The sequence below is a fragment of the Peromyscus maniculatus genome, chromosome 13, assembly GCF_049852395.1.
Source record: "Peromyscus maniculatus bairdii isolate BWxNUB_F1_BW_parent chromosome 13, HU_Pman_BW_mat_3.1, whole genome shotgun sequence".
In the NCBI taxonomy this organism is placed as follows: Eukaryota; Metazoa; Chordata; class Mammalia; order Rodentia; family Cricetidae; genus Peromyscus; species Peromyscus maniculatus.
This window is the reverse complement of record NC_134864.1, coordinates 36,522,384-36,540,724: the sequence shown is the minus strand read 5'-3', so window position 1 is coordinate 36,540,724 and position 18,341 is coordinate 36,522,384.

Sequence of the window (18,341 nt, the reverse complement as noted above, 5' to 3'; positions counted from 1 at the left end):
TATATATACTTAATGTTAAGTCCAAGATACTGATATTCATTATTTAGTCATTATATATGCCACCAAAATAGTGAGTATGGCTCCTTGTGTTTTTCAAATACCTTTTAAAACATGAGACTACTGAGTACAAAGGTACTCCCTAACCTGGGTATATTGGCATTTAGGTCAGTGATTCTTTGTTGTATGAAGGTGTGCTTGGTTCTGAAGATGTTCAATAACATCATTGGACTTCAATCAATCAATGTCAGGAGCATTCCTACCCAAGACACGATAACTATAAATATGTCAGACATTATAAAATGTCTCTTGAGTGTGTATGGCAGAGAGGGGGATCATGTGCCTTATGTCCAGTGAGATCCACTCAGATTTGACTTAGCAACATTAAATAAATACCCCCAAAGAGGACATGAAGCATGATATCCAAAACAAAGAGGTAAAGAAAAATTGTGACTGCTTTGGGAGGTTGTGGGACCTTTAGGAGGTGGCATTTGGTTGGATGAACCAAAGTTGTTGATGAGAAGGGAACAACTTAGTCCCACTTCTTCCTGAACCCCTAATTCTTCCTGACTGATGTCGTATAACCTGCCACTACTCCCTACACATTCTCATCTCTACACCTGCAAGCCCAACCACCATCAGATTTTTCCTGGACGGTGTCTCCTGACCCGTGAGCCTGAGTAAATTCTTCCTGAGATGTTTCTCTCTAGTAGCTTGTCCAAGGACAAGAAATGTAACTAATACACAGTTAAACCCTCACCTCATTTAATATATCAAGATAAATTCCAGATGGACTGATTCTTAGATTAAAAACTGGAATCATAAAATGTTGGAAGAAAACACACAGGAATTTTAAAAAGTAGCATGAGTTTATGGAACATCTTTTTATATATATAAAATATAATATTAAGCAAGGTGACCCAAACTCAGAAAGAAGAACACTGCACATTTCCCTTATATGTGCATTCTAGCATATAATCTATACATGTACACATGTAAACAGGTTTTGGTGTAGGTATGATCCTAAAATTTAGAAGATCAAGAGATAGTGATAGTAGATGATGAGGAAGAATAAAATGTGAGCAAAAGGACACACAAGGTATGAAGGAGCTAGAGCTTTTTTTGTTGTTGTTTTAACTCCATCATACTTCTTTCTTTCGTGTGTGTGTGTGTGTGTGTGTGTGTGTGTGTGTATGTAATGGGTAAGTGAATTCAAGTTGAAGTACCAAGAACTATTTTGCACTCCATAAGAACACAGCATGTGTTATTCCTCCAGTGCAGCGATTGTGAAGGTTAGGTTTTCTCTTTTAACACCATTGACCGCTAGTGCAATAGAATTAGATAGGACTGGTCAGTGAATACATTCGCTGCATCGATCCACTGTGGTGATTTGAATGAGATGCCTTCACAGTCCACTGGCGTTTGGACATGTGGTCCACAGCTGGTAGCTGTTTAGGGAGGTTTGAGAGGCATGGCCTTGCTGGAGATAGTACATTACTGGAGCTGGCCTCTGAGGTTTCAAAAGCCTCTCATTTTGAATTTGCTCTCTCTGCTTCCTGTTTCCTGTTCAAGATGTGAGGCCTCAGCTCTCAGCTTCCAGCTCTGTCTGCCATGCCTGCCCCCTGCCAGACTGTTCCACCATGATGGTGTTGGACACTAACCCTCTGGAATCAAAAGGCTCAAATTAACTCTTCCTTCCGTAAGTTGCCTTGGTGTTTATCACAGTGATAGAAAAGTTTGCAACCTAAGTCAGAAGCTCATTTTTTTGGTAAAAGGGGGGACCTATAGGGCCCTGACCCTCATTTTGGGTAACTGTTGCCTTGCTTGCTGACCTTGACCTTGATATCATCCCTATGCTAATTCCCTGCCAGGTTCCACCCTCCTGAATGCTTAAGGGAAGTTCCTTGTCTGTGTATCGTGCTTAATGGGCATTAACAGCTTAGATGCAAGCTGTTAACAGCTTAGATGCAAGATGTAAAACATCAGTAGCGAACTTCTGCCTTCCAGGGTTCTCCCATTGTGCTGTAAGCCTGTATTTAAGACCTCCTCCTTCCTTCAATAAGTGGCATTTGGCATAAAAAAAAAAAAAAAAAAAGACAAGAATGTAAGTTCCAGGACAGCCAGGGCTGTTAAACAGAGAAACCCTGTCTTGGAAAGCCAATAGATAAATAAATAAATAATCAAATAAATAAAACTTTAAAGAGATGATTACTGAATCTGTTTCTCTGTTACTAATTAGTTTCAAATATCATATTCCATACCATCAAATTCATATTTGGGTGGAAAACAATTGTTTCCATTAAGACATTTCACACAAAAAAAGAAAGAAATAGGTGAATCAAAGCTAAATATTTGAAAAACCTATATTCTGTGTCTCAAGTCCCTAGCTGCCCATGGACACTTGGGAACTCAGTACAGGGTTTCTGTTACTTAGTCATTGTGAGGAGCAACTCTTGCCCAGATTTAGTTCAAGACATTAATCAATAATTTAATATTTCCTAGAAGTTTATTCTGAGTATCTTTCCCACCAGTTAAAACATCTTATCTATTTTAAAAGAACAAATCAATATCTGTTTTCTTAGGGCCTGTTATTGCTATTTTTGTGGTTTATCTAATATGACTATGGTAAGGAACATAGTGCAGTCATCACAATGTGTGTGTGTGTGTGTGTGTGTGTGTGTGTGTGTGTGTGTGTGTGTCTGTGTCTGTGTCTGTGTCTGTGTCTGTGTGTGTATAGTATATGCACAGGATTGTATATGTGGATGGCAGACTGTCCACCTTATTTTTGGAGATAGGATGTTCCACTAAATCTGGAGTTTTGATTTTCAACTAGCATCAGGGATCCACTATCACTCCCCTTTCTCCGGTTTTGGAGTTATAGGCACAGACCCTGCTGCTGAGATCTGAACTCAGACCCTAAAGACTTACCCACGGAGCCATTTCCCTAGATCCAAAGCAGAGACTTTCAGGGGAGACCTAAATACAGCCATTTTCACTAAAATTATTTGCACTTTCTGTGTCTTTCTCCCCCCCCCAGCCACACACACACATACACACACACACACACACACACACACACACACAGTGATCACACCTATGTTTGTAAACCCCAGGCCACACCCTAGTGTTCAGCACACACTGAATCAATGACAGTAGATGTTCTCTCCAACTGTGGAGAAAGCCATCTGTCATCTAGTCAATAGCCATCCTTATAGAAAAGCCCACTCTAGCCTCCCTCTCCTCTTTGAAAATGACCTTGATTTTTTTTTCAGCTCATGAGAAAGATCTATACCAGCTCCTGGCAGCAAAGTGCAGTCACGTCAGGCAGCCCTTAGAAGCTGATTCCCCAAGATACTGGGCTACAGATGCTCAGGGAAAGCAGTTATGACATTGACTTTCCAAACTCCTCTCACTGTCTCTCAAACAAGGCCACATCAATAGGCAAAGGCCCTTTGCCTACACTCTTTCTTCTCAACTTCAATATGTGGAGTCCTTGGAGCAGCCGTCTTATGGCCACAACATAGGGAGACAAAACCCAGCACATTGAAATTGGTGGAGATTCAGAAAACTAGAAAGAATCCACAACAACAGGACCAAGTAAGGCACCAGCTGAGGGGAAAGTGTTGATGCTACTGTAGGTGGGTAGTCCCTTACTTACAGCCATTCATTACTGAGCCCACCCTTAAAGGCATGTAATAGGAAATACACCTACTTGGTTGCTGTGGGATGTCTTTCTGTATGCTGTGAATATGTGTGGCTCCCATTGGATAATAAATAAAGCTGTTTTGGTCTATGGCAAGAAAGGTTACAGCCAGGCAGGAGATCCAAGCAGAGATACAGAGAGAAGAAGGGCAGAGTCAGAGAGACACCAGCCCACCACCAAAGAAGTAACAAGATGCCAGCAGACCGGTAACACCATGGCCATGTGGTAACATATAGATTAATAGGAATGGGTTAATTTAAGATGAAAGAGCTAGCAATCAAGAATCTGAAGCCATAGGCCACACAGTTTATAATTAATATAAACCTCTGAGTGATTATTTTGTAAATGGCTGTGGGACTGTGGGCCAGGGAAGGACTGAGAAACTTCTGGCTACACTTGGTTATAGGAAAGGCCATTCTGGATCTTCCTACCCACTCTTTCATTCCCCATGCCCCATTTTCTATGCTGGATTTCCACATCTTCCTCAGTTCCCTTCTGTTTTAGTTTTCTACTGCTGAATAAACATTTATGTGTGCCCAGAACTTTAAAACACCACAAATTCACCATTCACAGTTTCTAAAGAACAGGAATCTAAGCAAGGTGAACTGAGTCCTCTGCTTGGGGTGCCAGGAGCTCAAGTCAATTGTAGGTAGGGCTTCATACCTTTCTGGAGCTTTTGGTCCTCTTTCAGGGTCATGTGGTTGCAGCAAATTTGGTTCTCATAGGACTAACGTCCTCATTTTAATGTTAGCGCCCAGGAAAGAGCAGAATTTCTGGAGCCCTTAATTTTTAACCTAGCAGTAAAATTCTGCATCGGATTCTTGTCTCACTTCAAATCTCTGGCTTTGTTTGTTGCTAGACTCTGATTTAAAGGGCTTATGTCCTCAGGTCAGGCATGCCAGGATAATCACTCTATTTCAAGATCAAGTGACTGGGATCTTAATTACATCTATAAAATCCCTTCCCAGGGGTACTAAGTGAGCATTTAATTGAATAATTGGGAAGCAGCGTAGGATACATCAGGACTGGGAGTTATCCTGAAATTCTGTCATCCATACCCCTCCCGTGTGTGTGTGTGTGTGTGTGTGTGTGTGTGTGTGTGTGTGTGTGTGTACAGATATGTGTACATGTGACTGTAGATGTTCGTGGAAACCAAAGAACAACCTTGGATGTCATTTTTTAAGGGACCTCCACCTTTTTTCCCCTAGATGGGATCTCTTATTGGCTTGGAACTTATCAAGTAGGCTAAGCTGACCAGCCATTGAATCCTAGGGATCCACTTGTCTCCACCTTCCCGGGGCAGAGATTACAAGCATACACCACGGCATCTGGCTTTTCAAACACAGGTTTTGGGTATTGAACCCAGGCCCTCGTGCTTACAAGGCAAATGCTTTACCACCTGAATTATCTCCCCAGCCCCTGCCATATCCTGTCCAAGGCAAAGGAGGGTCTTCTGCATCTTCCCTAACTTGCTGCCTTTCTTCCCACTATGAATCCCCTTGGGATTCACCCTACTGGCAGAAGTCTTGTTAATACTTAATTACATCAGTGATTCGGGGTATGTGTCAAAAGCATTATAAAGCACAGGTACCTTTATGGACTACCCATGTAGAATATGAGCCAAAGTTTTATTTCTAGTGGTTGTCATTTATCGCATGTAAGGGGATGCCAAGAATCAGTGATACTCTTTTTTTGTAGCATTTCTTGTATTTCAACTGTATGAGTTTTTTTATTTTTTACCTACATGTATATCTGTGTATTATGTGTTTAGCTGGTGCCAACAGAGGGCATTGGGCCCTCTGGAACTTGAGTTATAGATGGTTGTGAGCCACTGTATGGGTGCTGGGAATAGAACCCAAATCCTCTGGAAGAGCAGCCAGTACTCTTAACAGGTGATCCATCTGTCCAGCACAAGAATTTGTGAGGGTCTTAAACAGTACCAGGTACACGGGCCACCTGAGTCATTTCTCTCCTGTAGAATGACTACATCAAGGTACCAGTATGGCCTTTCTGGAGGTAGCCTGTGTCTGTTGATTGAGATGAGGGCATCTCAGCTTGAAAGGAGATGCTCTGTCTCAGTCTCCACAGGCCTGGCCAGAAGGCACCCAGGTAGCATCACAGCTTGACCTCTCCATCTACCTAGTCCTACAAAATGATTCATTGAAACTGAAATCACACTGTGCATTAATAGACGCGAATCACAGGGCTAAAAACCATTCAGGATCTGATGAGGAAGGATGAATTTGTCCACAGGAAAACTCACTAGGTTCACTATTCTAGGAAACATTCCCAGCACAGTCAGGGACCATCCGAAGTGCTTGATAGTCAGTGAGAGCAACAGCAGTCGAAATCTCAAAAGCACTTAAAATTCTCACCAAGGTTACAACACCTAGGACCTCTGATTGACTTTAAAGGATTCTCTTATCAGTGAATAATTAGCCTTTTTTTTTTTTTTTGGAAGAAGGAAGACACCACAGTGTATTCTTCATTGGGTGAATATTTACAGCTGATTACTTGTTTCATAGTCAACTCAATTCAAGATTAAAAAGGATGAGCCTAGTTTCTTTCAACCCTACTCTTTTTAGTTTATGCAAAGGCTAGGTCTCAGAATAGTGATGGAGATATACTCTCTATGCAGGCAATACAGCTACGATGGTATTTCCACTGAATTTTCTTTGTGTACCAACTGGGGTGTTCCCCATGTCTCTCTCAGTGGCTATCACCATGCATATACAGGACTAATTGAACTCAATAGGTTAAAAATACACACACACAGATTTGGAAGGAATCTGGGGGAGAATTGGAGGGAGGAGCAAGGATAGATATAATCAAGATACATTGTATATACATGTATGAAATTTCAGAGAATAAATAAACGTAAAGCTAAAATTTAAGAAGATATAGTGACTGACAATTGAGTATGAAGTGACAATAAATCATAGGCAACTGCGTCTGGTTTTGTGGTATCAAGATAAAATGCTCCTGGTTACAATGATCTATTTTTGAGGCTGACCCATCATTCTTGATTATCAGATCTTGTGCTTCATGACCATTTTCTCCCGCTGTCCCATCGATGACTTTGTGTTTCTTCTTCTGATGTCCCTAGTAAGTAGGAAAGCCACGCACGCTATTTTAGTTTTGTGGAGGAGGGATCTGACAGCCAAGACACGGTGCTCTGCTCTTCTGACTGTCTCAGGGCACTTTGCTGCAGCGATTGTGCAAGGTGTTATTAGTGCACATGCTCCTGTGTGTGTCAGCCCATTTGTTACTCAAGAGCCAGGTGCTGATGCATACTTTCGGCAACGTGATGATGCTTCTTCCTTTATATGCAAAGTGGCTCTTGTTGCCATTAGCTGATCAGCTGCCATCTGAGCTTTGATCTGTCACTAGACACATTTTCCTTAAACAAAGTCCTGCCAAACAACACACCTGAGATACGTGATGCACCTGCATAACCTTTATTGGTCTCATTAAAGTTGATACAGTGAAGGGTTTTTCTCCCTGTATATTTTAAGATTAACATGTTCAAATGGCCATGAGCAGAAGGCTATGGTTTGGATGTGAAGTGTTCCCCCAAAGACTCATATGTTGAAGGCTTGGTCCCCAGTGTTGGCAGTATTCAGAGGTGGAGCCTTGGGGAAGGGACAGAATTACAGAGGTGTTGCATTTGTCAGTGGATTAACCCACTGATGGGCTGCTGTGAGAGAGGAGAAATCTGGTAGATGAGGCCTAGTTGGGGAAGTAGGCCACAGGAGGCCTACAACATCTTTGAAGGCCTTTGCCCTGCCCCTGTCCTGTTATTCTCTCTCTGCTTGCTAGTGCAGTGAGATTTCCTCTGTCATTCCTCCATGACCATTCTGCCTCGTCAGAGATGTAATGAAGCTAAGTGACAGTGCATTGAGACCTGTGAGTTTGAATTTACAAATGTTCAGATCTAAACCACCTGAGGTAAAGAACTGATATCCACTCATTAAATGGTATCCTATGGATTAAATGCATGATTATTTTGCTCAAAGTACTCTGTGTGGGCCTAGAGAGATGGTTTAGCCAGTAATGTGCTTGCTGTATAAGAACAAAGATCTGAGTTCAATCCCCTAGAACTCATGTAAAGAAAAAAAAAAAAAAAAAACCAAACCCCAAAAACCATGTTTATAATGTCAGTTCTAGGGAGGTAGAGACAGAGGATCCTCAGGGTTTGCTGGCCAGCCAGTTCAATCATGCTGGCGAGTTCCAGATTCAGTGAGAGACCCTGCCTCAAAAATTAAAGTGGAAAGTAATTAAGAAAGACACATAACACCAGCCTTTGGTTTCCACACATACATACACGCTGCGGTGCAAAAGAAAATGGCACCCAAAAGGAGTGGCACTATTAGGAGGTGTGGTCTTGCTGGAGCGGGTGTGGCCTGGTTGGAGGAAGTGTGTCGCTGTAGAGGTGGGCTTTGAGGTCTCATATATGCTCAAGCTATGCCCAGTGAGACAGACCACTTTCTGCTGCCTTTGAGTCAAGATGTAAGACTCTCAGGTACTTCTCCAGCACCATGCCTGCCTGTACACCACCATGCTCTTAGCTACCATGTTCCCCGCCACGATGATAATAGACTCTGAACTGTAAGCCTATACCTCAATTAAATGTTTTCCTTTGTAAGAGTTGCCATGGTCATGGCGTCTCTTCACAGCAATAGAAACCCTAACTATGACACATGTGAACTCATGCAAATGGTGCATCCATGTACAAATATGTGCACACACAAAGAAAACAAAAAAACAACTGAAAAATAAAAAAGCCATGGTGTGGCCATCATTCATTGTTGCTGGTGGTTGAACTAAGGCCAAACATAAAAGAATTATTCTGTAACCTATTCTAAAGTTCCGTTTATGGTGGTGTTTGCTATTGGTCCCAGCTCTCTGGAAACAGAGGAAGGACAATTATGGATCTAAGGCCAACAAGACTGCACAGCAAGACCCTGTCTCAAAAAGAAAAAAAGATGGGGCAGGAGTTCAGTGGTTAGGAGCATCTGCTGCTCTTTCAGAGTACTGGAGTTAGACTCCCAGCACCCACGTGACAGCTCACAACTGCCAGTTACTCTAGTCACAGGGGATCCAATGCTCTCCTCTGGTCTCTGTGTGTACCAGACATACACACAATGCATAGATATACATGCAGGCTAAACATAAAATAGTTTTTAAAAAGATACTCAATTGGTACATGAGAATATAGTCTGGCTTTTTAGGTCATAACTGTTTTTACTTTTATGTTTTTTAAACCAATACATGTAGGCTGATGACTATGCTGTGTTGAATAGCTTTTTTCTCCTGAATTAATACTTAGTAAAGAGATAGCACAGTCATTCTTCAAAATTAAATTTACTAATGAAAAAAATATTTGAATTATTGGACATGAGGAAATAATTTACTCTCCTAATCTCATCTGTGTGACCTTTTACTGAGCACCTATCATGTACTAGGTGAAGGTCTAACAGCCCTAGCATAGATGGCCCTTCTGTTTGCTCAGAAAAACCGAGGAAGGAATGCAAATAAGCATTATCTCTGATTGTCACAGCAACTGAAAAGTTAGGAAAAAGTACTATTGCCCTATTTGATAGATGAGAAAACTGAAATTTGAAAAGGCTATAAAGTGAATGCTATAAAATATCATTTCAACCCATTATCAACCATCAACTCCTCTGCGGGCTAGGCAGTAAAGAACATACATACTTTAGAACAGAAATAGCTTTTCTTCCATTAGGCTGTTATTTAAAAGTCCCTTTTAGCCTTACTATTTAGCAATCACCTATGAAATTGCCAGGAAGGCCAATGGCACGTGCTAGAATAGTGACTAGCTTTGAATGTGAAGTGAGGTAGTAGGTTTCAACTGGCCCATCCCAAATGGACATCAGTAGACAGTCTTTTCTGAATGCCTCCCTGGCTGGTGTCGAACCCCTTCAGGATGTTGGGCCATCTCAGTCTACTTAGTGAGCCTGCTCTTATCTGGTAAGACTTTCTCCCAGTGTTTTTAAAATGCTATTTTAGACCTTTAGCAAGTAGTAGAGAACTAGAGAGCACATGTGAGGCCTTAGGTCCAATACCTAGGATCACAAAAAGTAAAATGAAATAAAGGCCATTGCAACTTCAGGGTTTATGAAAAAACATATAATGGAATTCTAAATTTCTATGAATGGTTTAAGGATAGAAAGTTGAAAGAAATCAGTCAGTCAGATAGCTGTGAGCAGTCTGTTGGAGTATACAGGTAGATAACACAATGGTTACAACCCTATCTCTGATCTAAGATGAAATACAATGGGGTGCTGTAGAATATTATTCTAAGATGTGTTATATTTGTTTATGCTGTGGAACATTTGTTTAATGATACAAAGATGTGTTGCATTCCTTCTTGTTGCATTTGTGTTTAACTCTGTGAAGCTGTGTTTCTTTGCCTGTCTAAAATACTTGATTGGTCTAATAAAAAGCTGAACAGCCAATAACAAGGCAGGAGAAAGGATAGGCAGGGCTGGCAGGCAGAGAGAATAAATAGAAAGAGAAGAAGAGAGAAGAGAGAAGGAATAAGAAAAGGAGGGGAGGCGGACTCCAGGGGACAGCCACCCAACCACCCAACCACCCAGCCACACAGCCAGACATGGAATAAGAAGTAATGAAAGGTATATAGAAATAGAGAAAGGTAAAAGCCCAGAGGCAAAAGGTAGATGGGATAATTTAAATCAAGAAAAGCTGGCTAGAAATAAGCCAAGCTAAGGTCAGGCATTTATAACTAATAAGCCTCCATGTGTGATTTATTTGGGAACGAGGTGGCAGGCCCCCAAAAGAGTCCAAGAGTAACAAAACAACCAACTACAATGGGTAGATAGGACAGGCAGGTGTCCATTACACCTGGGAGATTAAAAAAAAAAAAAAAAGCAGGCAGAGGAGGTGGGGATGGAGGAGACCCACTAATACTACAGACGAGTCTGCCAAGAGATTGTGGAATACGATAGAAGACGGAAGGCAAATCCCAGACACACGTGACAGAGAAAGAGAGAGAGAGAGAGAGAGAGAGACAGAGAGAGATACAGACAGACACAAAGAGACAGAGAAAGACAGAAAGAGAGAGAGAGAGAGAGAGAGAGAGAGAGAGAGAGAGAGAGAGAGAGAGAGGACAACCTTTTAAGAATTAAAAAAAATTTTTTTTTTAATTTTACAATACAATTCAGTTCTACATATCAGCCACAGATTCCCTTGTTCTCCCCCCTCCCGCCCCCCTCCCCTTCCCCCCAGCCCACCCTCCATTCTCACCTCCTCCAGGGCAAAGCCTCTCCCCCCGCCCCCCAGGACTGAGATCAACCTGGTAGACTCAGTCCAGGCAGGTCCAGTCCCCTCCTCCCAGGCCGAGCCAAGCGACCCTGCATAAGCCCCAGGTTTCAAATAGCCAACTCATGCAATGAGCACAGGACCCGGTCCCACTACCTGGATGCCTCCCAAACAGATCAAGCCAATCCCTCTACCTGGATGCCTCCCAAACAGATCAAGCCAATCAACTGTCTCACCCATTCAGAGGGCCTGATCCAGTTGGGGGCCCCTCAGCCACTGGTTCATAGTTCATGTGTTTCCATTCGTTTGGCTATTTGTCCCTGTGCTTTATCCAACCTTGGTTTCAACAATTCTCTCTCATATAAACCTTCCTCTTTCTCGCTAATTAGACTCCCGGAGCTCCACCCGGGGCCTAGCTGTGAATCTCTGCATCCAGTTCCCTCAGTCGTTGGATGGGGTTTCTACCATGACAATTAGGGTGTTTGGTCATCCCATCACCAGAGTAGGTCAGACCATGCCTGGATGTGTAGCCATGAAAGTCTAGCCTGAGACTCAGACACCTTCTACATGCAACATCCCCTTGATTCCGGGGGTGGAGGGGAACAGCAAAGTCCCGGCTAGTAGAGATTGCAGAAAGACTAATCAAGGGACTCTGACCTATGGAGCCTTTTGAAATGTCCAGGAATACATGATGGGAATTGGGACCTACGGCATGAATGGATGTCTAACGCAAGTGTCACTCTGTGATTGTTGTGTGGATATCCAGTCCTGTTTAGTCTCTAAATAACTTTTTTCCCTTTGGCTTTCCTCAAAGAGGAAAAGACAACCTGGAGAGAAGGGGGCTTAGAATACGGCTCTCCCATTCCCCACTTTCAGGACCCCTGAGCTGAACACCTGCAGATCTTCTCGGACAGGGCACTGATACTGTGGTATTGCCACTGAGGTGGAGTGTTGGGTTCATGGAATCACGTGGATACATCCCCGGCAACAGGTCTCCATTCTACCTGCCAATATTATCGCAGCTAAAATCACGTGTGTCCGGTATTGTGTTGAACTGGCTGGGATGGGGTTTTACCCATCATTTCTTTTCTCTTCTATTTTCTTTTTGATGCTTTAAAACTTGTCCCTTTTATTGCAGGTACTGGAGGCCTATAACTCTGTTGCCCAAACTTTCTAGTTTAGATTTCCCCAGTGAGAGATGCTGTGGATATTGCTCTATATATAAACACTGATGGCCAGTGACCAGGCAGGAAGTAGGTTGCCAGGCAGGAAGTAGGTGGGACAAGGAGAGAGGAGAATTCTGGGAAGCAGAAGGCTGAGAGGAGAGACTGCAGCCACCGCCAGGACAAGCAGCATGTGAAGACACTGGTAAGCCACCAGCCACGTGGCAAGGTATAGATTTATAAAAATGGGTTAATTTAAGATATAAGAACAGTTAGCAAGAAGCCTGCCATGGCCATACAGTTTATAAGTGATATAAGTGTCTGAGTGATTATTTTATAAGTGGATTGTGGAACTGCAGGGCTTGGGGAACCTGGAGAGAAGCCCTCCAGCAACAAATGGCACCCAACGGCTCGAGTTTCCACCTTAAACCTGAGAATATTTAATAACCAATTCTAAACAGAGCCAAAACCAGGTTCCTGCTTCTTGTCTCATATGGGCAGCTAGATGCCACAAAACGCGGGTTTGAACACTGGCGGGTTCCTGGCGTGTGCGTTTGACCGGCAGTATGGCGGGAATGAGGCGTCTGCCAGCGGCACATTACGCTGTGTAGTAGATTTAGTCTTTACTAGTATTTAAAATAAAAAAAAAAAAAAAGGTTTCTGGGCTACACGCTGCTTTGATAAAAGCTTAGACCCACTATTTCTGAGACTTGATGACTCCCAGAGCTGGCGGAAAACATACCACTGCCATGTTGGGAAGCTAAAGTGGGCAGAGCCAGCAGCCACACCGCCATTTCAGTCTTAAAATGGTGCAGTTTAAACCAATAAGCTCAAGTTAATATAAAAAATAAGCCACGTAAAGATGGCTACCACACAGAGAATCTGGATTATGTTCTCTTTGATATTCGTAACTGAAGAAAAACATTTGATTACAAAAGCTGTTGAGTTATGCCAAAATGTATATTTTAAAGGTACCTTGACTTCAAAATTTGGGTATAAGGATATGTTACTTTGGAAAAGAGGTTTTGCTTTTGTTTCCACAGAAAGCCAGAGGCTGTGGATTTGTTCCAGATTAAGATACTTCAGGTTTCACCAGCCAAGACCCCCTGAAAGGCCTCCGGTGACACCATGGCCCAGATGATCCAACATCCAGAGCGGTTTCAAGGCAACTGGTTCACACAATACAGCCTCAAGGACTACCCCATAGGCTTAAAATTTCCTTTGCGTCCCCATAAGATACAGCGCCCCCCTCCAGCAGGAAGTAGTAAGAGATGCTACACCCAAATTCCCAAATATACCAAGCTGGCTTTAGAGGTGGAATTGGCTCACTCCCCCTCTAAACCCAGACATATTGCTTTAAAAAAAATGGTTAAGAGATTCTTGTGTCCCAAATCAGAAGAGCCCTCTGGTGTGGGACAGAGAAAAACCAATATTTTTATTTAAAACGGGTTGATTATAAATGTGATCTCTTTCTAAAAAAGAAAAAGGGGATATGATTAGATATATAGGAGGATATGGAGATGATAAGATAAAAGGGTAGATTAATGAACCTACTTTCAAAGAACTACTTGTTTAAAATGTTTTACATTGGTATAGATTTTAGTTTATGTTTAAAATGTTTTACATTGGTATAAATTTTAGTTTATTAATACAAACTTAAAGTTAATTTTGTTATACTGTATATATATATATATATATATATATATATATATTTCTATTCTTGTTTGAGGTATTATGTTTATGTAACTCATTTAAAATTGTAATGGATAATTAAAAATAGATTAATAATTAGTCATCTATGATAATCATATTTGTAGCCATGTTAGTTAAGTCTTCTAGATATACATAGATATATTTCAGATAGATAGGTAATCTTCAAACATTTCATAGACCTAGAGAATATGGCATTTAAATAACTTAGAATTCTGTTGACATGAGACACAATTGCTCCTGGCTGCACCAATTTGATCCCAAGAGAATGTTGGGCTTCTAAGACATTTCCATTGGGAAGTTTGTCTTCTTGGCACAAAATGGCCTACTGGGCAAAGAACTGCCCTTGCCTTGATGGCTGACAGTACAAATATAATGCTGTCCTTTCTGGACAAGCGGGACACAAGGAAAGTGACCACCGTACTCTGCCAAGACAGGGTAAGATGGTCTCTCAGAATTCCTGCTTCTAAAAATGGTCTGTCAGAGACTCTAGGCCTGTAGCCAATTTGAATGCACCAACAATGCTGAGAAACATTAGGTGACTGTCCAGGCTGCCAGTTGTCTTGGTCTACTTTTGCAAGATTCCCGAAAGTTGCTTGCATCCATCTACCATTTCTCAGGTACCATTATGTTCCTTCTCAGGTCTTTGATGTGGTTGAAAACTAGATAGTTGTAATTTCCTCAGTTATAATAAAAGATAAGTTAGACATAAAACCTTAAACTCACAAATATAAGATAGATAGGACATCTTCTTTAATATTGTAACTATAATTCTTGCTCGGTAATTGTTTTGTTATATGTAATTTTACCATTTTAAAGTTAAAACCTTCCTTTTTAAAAAAAGAAGAAAAGGGGAAGTGCTGTGGATATTGCTCTATATATAAATAAAACACTGATGGCCAGTGACCATCAGTGGGTTGCCAGGCAGGAAGTAGGTAGGACAAGGAGAGAGGAGAATTCTGGGAAGCAGAAGGCTGAGAGGAGAGACTGCAGCCACCGCCAGGACAAGCAGCATGTGAAGACGCTGGTAAGCCACCAGCCACGTGGCAAGGTATAGATTTATAAAAATGGGTTAATTTAAGATATAAGAACAGTTAGCAAGAAGCCTGCCATGGCCATACAGTTTATAAGTGATATAAGCGTCTGAGTGATTATTTTATATGTGGATTGTGGGACTGCAGGGCTTGGGGAACCTGGAGAGAAGCCCTCCAGCAACAGAGAGATGCTGGTTTGATGATACCCTTGGCTTCAGCTGCTCAGGCAGCTATGTATGAGGCCCCTGCAGATGACAGACAGATGAGGCGTGGTCAAGAGCTGGCTGGCATCTTGTCATGACTCACTTGCTTCCCTGTGACTCATCAGTGAATCCTATGGTGCCTTTCTTTCCGAGGGTGCAGATACTAGGGGATGAGTTCCATAATTGATGTTCTCCACGCCCTTTTATGTGTAATGAGCACCTAATCCCCGTGTGGAAGGATCCTCTTGCTATTTCAAATACCCAGAGTGGTGTGTTAGTCAGAGAAACAGCCCGCAGAGCAGCAGGTTGTGTTTAGAAGGGGCTTTATGATAAGAAATTGGCCCTTACCATTTCGGAGGCTGCCAAGTCCCAAGCCCTGCAAGGTGAATTGGTGAGCCAGAGACTCAGGAGAGTTTAAGGCATAGTGCTGACTCCAGTACAAATGCCTGGATCTCAGAGAGCTGAGACCTGCAGCTTCAATGCTGGGGTAACAGGCGTGAGCCCCAGGAAAAATCTATGATTCAACAACAGGAAAAAGGAGACACACCAGTTTAAAGGTGGCCAGGCAGAGATGCAGTCATTTCATTTTGTTCAATCCTTTAACTGAGTGGATGAGCCCCACCCTCCTTAGGAAGGGTAATCCCTTAATTCAGTCCATTAATTTAAAAGTTAATCCCATTCATAGAACACCTACACTGAAACATCCACAATTGTTTCACTAAATATGACCCTGTGCTCCAGTCAACTTGGCATATAAGATTAACTACCATCACCTGAAGATTCTAATGCAGCCAGTATGTGGTTGGCGCTTTCTTCGTCTACCACACAGATGAGCAACTCTCCTGCATAGAATCCACTTTTTCCTTTACCCTGCATGGTTACATTTGATTTCCTAGGACTTAAGAAGAAAAAGGAAAAACAAGGAACAATTGACTTTATGTGGAAGTAAAGGATGAAGGTGACCAGGGACATATAAACATCAATGAATACTGCAATTTTTGTTCTAAAGGACCACACAACTGCAAAAACCACTAAAACCCACTCATCATACCTACATTTTCACACCCTCACCATCCTCCTAACTCGGTGAGAGGTGTATGCCTGCAAGGCATCCCTGTTTGTGGCTATCTTTTAACTAACAAAATTACATATTTAGTATACAGCATGTTTTGAAATATGCATATGATGAGGACTAGCTAAATCAAGCTAATTAAAATACATATTGTCTCATATAGTTATTGCTCTTGTGCTCAGAATATCTAAATACACTTTCAGCAATTTTCAAGCATATACTGCATCACTGGGAGCCATAACCATGTACTGTACTGTAGACTCCTTGGATTTATCTTGGCTCATGGCTTCAAGGAATTTCAATCCACCAGAGCAGGGAAGGCATTTCAAAGCTGCTTTCTTGTGGGATTCATGAAGTAGCAGCCAGTCACATCATGGAGAACTAGGACTCAGACGCCACCAAAGTAAAAAACCTAGCTACAGTTTCAAAGGCCCACCCCAAGTGACTTAACTCTGTTCCAGTTGGCTCTCTGTTGCCATGATAAACACTATGACCAAATGGAACTTGGAGAGGAGAGGAGAGTCCATCACTGAGGGAAGGCAGGATGGGAACTCAAGCAAGAACTGAAACCACGGAGGACCACACTGCTCCTGGCTTTCTTCCTCTGGGTTGTTCAGCTCCTTTTTTTATACAACTCAGGTCCACCTGCCTAGAGATGGCACAACCCTCATACAATGGCCTGGCCCTCCTTTAGCAATCAGTAACTAATAAAATGCCTCATAGAAATGCCCACAGGCCAGTCTGATGGAGGCAGTTCCTCAACTGAGGTTCCCTCTTCACAAATGACTCTAATTTGTGTTAAGTGGACAAGAACTAACTGGCACATGTCCCATCTGCTAATGGTCCCACACTCTCCCCAGACAGTGCCACCAGCCAACATGAGTCTGAGGGCACATTTGAGGTCCAACCCAGGATGGAACATCTATGAGACTCCATCGGCTTCTTGCTCCACAGGCCTTTGTACTGGGTCATATTTCCATTTTATAGGCCAATGACTTTTGAACAGATTTGGTTTCTGTTGTTTCTGTAACACTGACCACCAAAGGGGATAGTTAACCAAGCAGGGAAAGGGATGATATTTTTAGTCATGTGAGGGAGATTTTATAACCACTGAAAAGTAGGACAAGCTCCTGGTTCTTGTGAACTTCCAGCTCTTTTCTGTGAATGTGATCTGAGAGACAGCTAGACCTCTCCAGCATTCAGTCTAGGGTTTAACAACTTCGTATACCAATTACTACATGGATGTATATGATATTTACAATGGCTAATAAACTCAGACCATGACTACAGTATAGCATTATAAGGCTCCACAGTACTTATTGATGAAGCAATATCATGGTATTTTAATAGGGAATATTGTTAACACTGAAATACTTGTAAAAGCCACAAACATTAACGGGCATGATGGCACATGCCTTTTATCCCTGCATTCGGAGGCAGAAGTAGGCAGATCACTGTGAATTTGAGGCCAGCCTAACCTACATGGCGATTTCTAGGCTAGCCAGGGCTACACAGTAAGAACCTGTCTTTAAAAAAAAAAAAAAAAAAAAAAAAAAAAAAAAGCCCATAAGCATTTAAGACTAAAATGTAGAGACTCACATACAGTTCAGAAATAGAAGTATGTCCAACTGTCCTGTTAACCTCTGCATATTACTCTGCTGATTATCATAACTATTGTCTTGCCCTGCCCCTATATGGTGACCTCAAATGTCAGCAGAGTTTTGCAGCATTCGTATGAAGCTTTTTAATCTAATAGAGTGGCTTCAACTATCAAGCTAACGCTGCAGATTAAACTGTGTCTATGCTGGCGCAGAATGGAGAAAGTTGGGGGATCTGTAGACCACGCTGTTACAGTTAAAGTAAGGAAGCAGAAAGGATGTAACTCAGTGGTACAGTGCTTGAGTGGCATGCCTCGGGCTCTGGGTCAGTCCCAGCAACCACAGAAGAAAATGGACGAAAGAGTCACCTAATGAACTCAGTGAAACGGCCCTCAAAGAATAGGCTCTGCTCTCCACTCAGCTTCGCAGGTGGATAACTATGCACAGAGAAGTAGAGAGAATTGCCTGGGCTCCACGAGATTGCTTTTGGTCCTGAGTATGCCCGACTCAAGCCTACACTGTCAGTGCCTCCAACTCCCAGCATAATTAGTCATAGCAA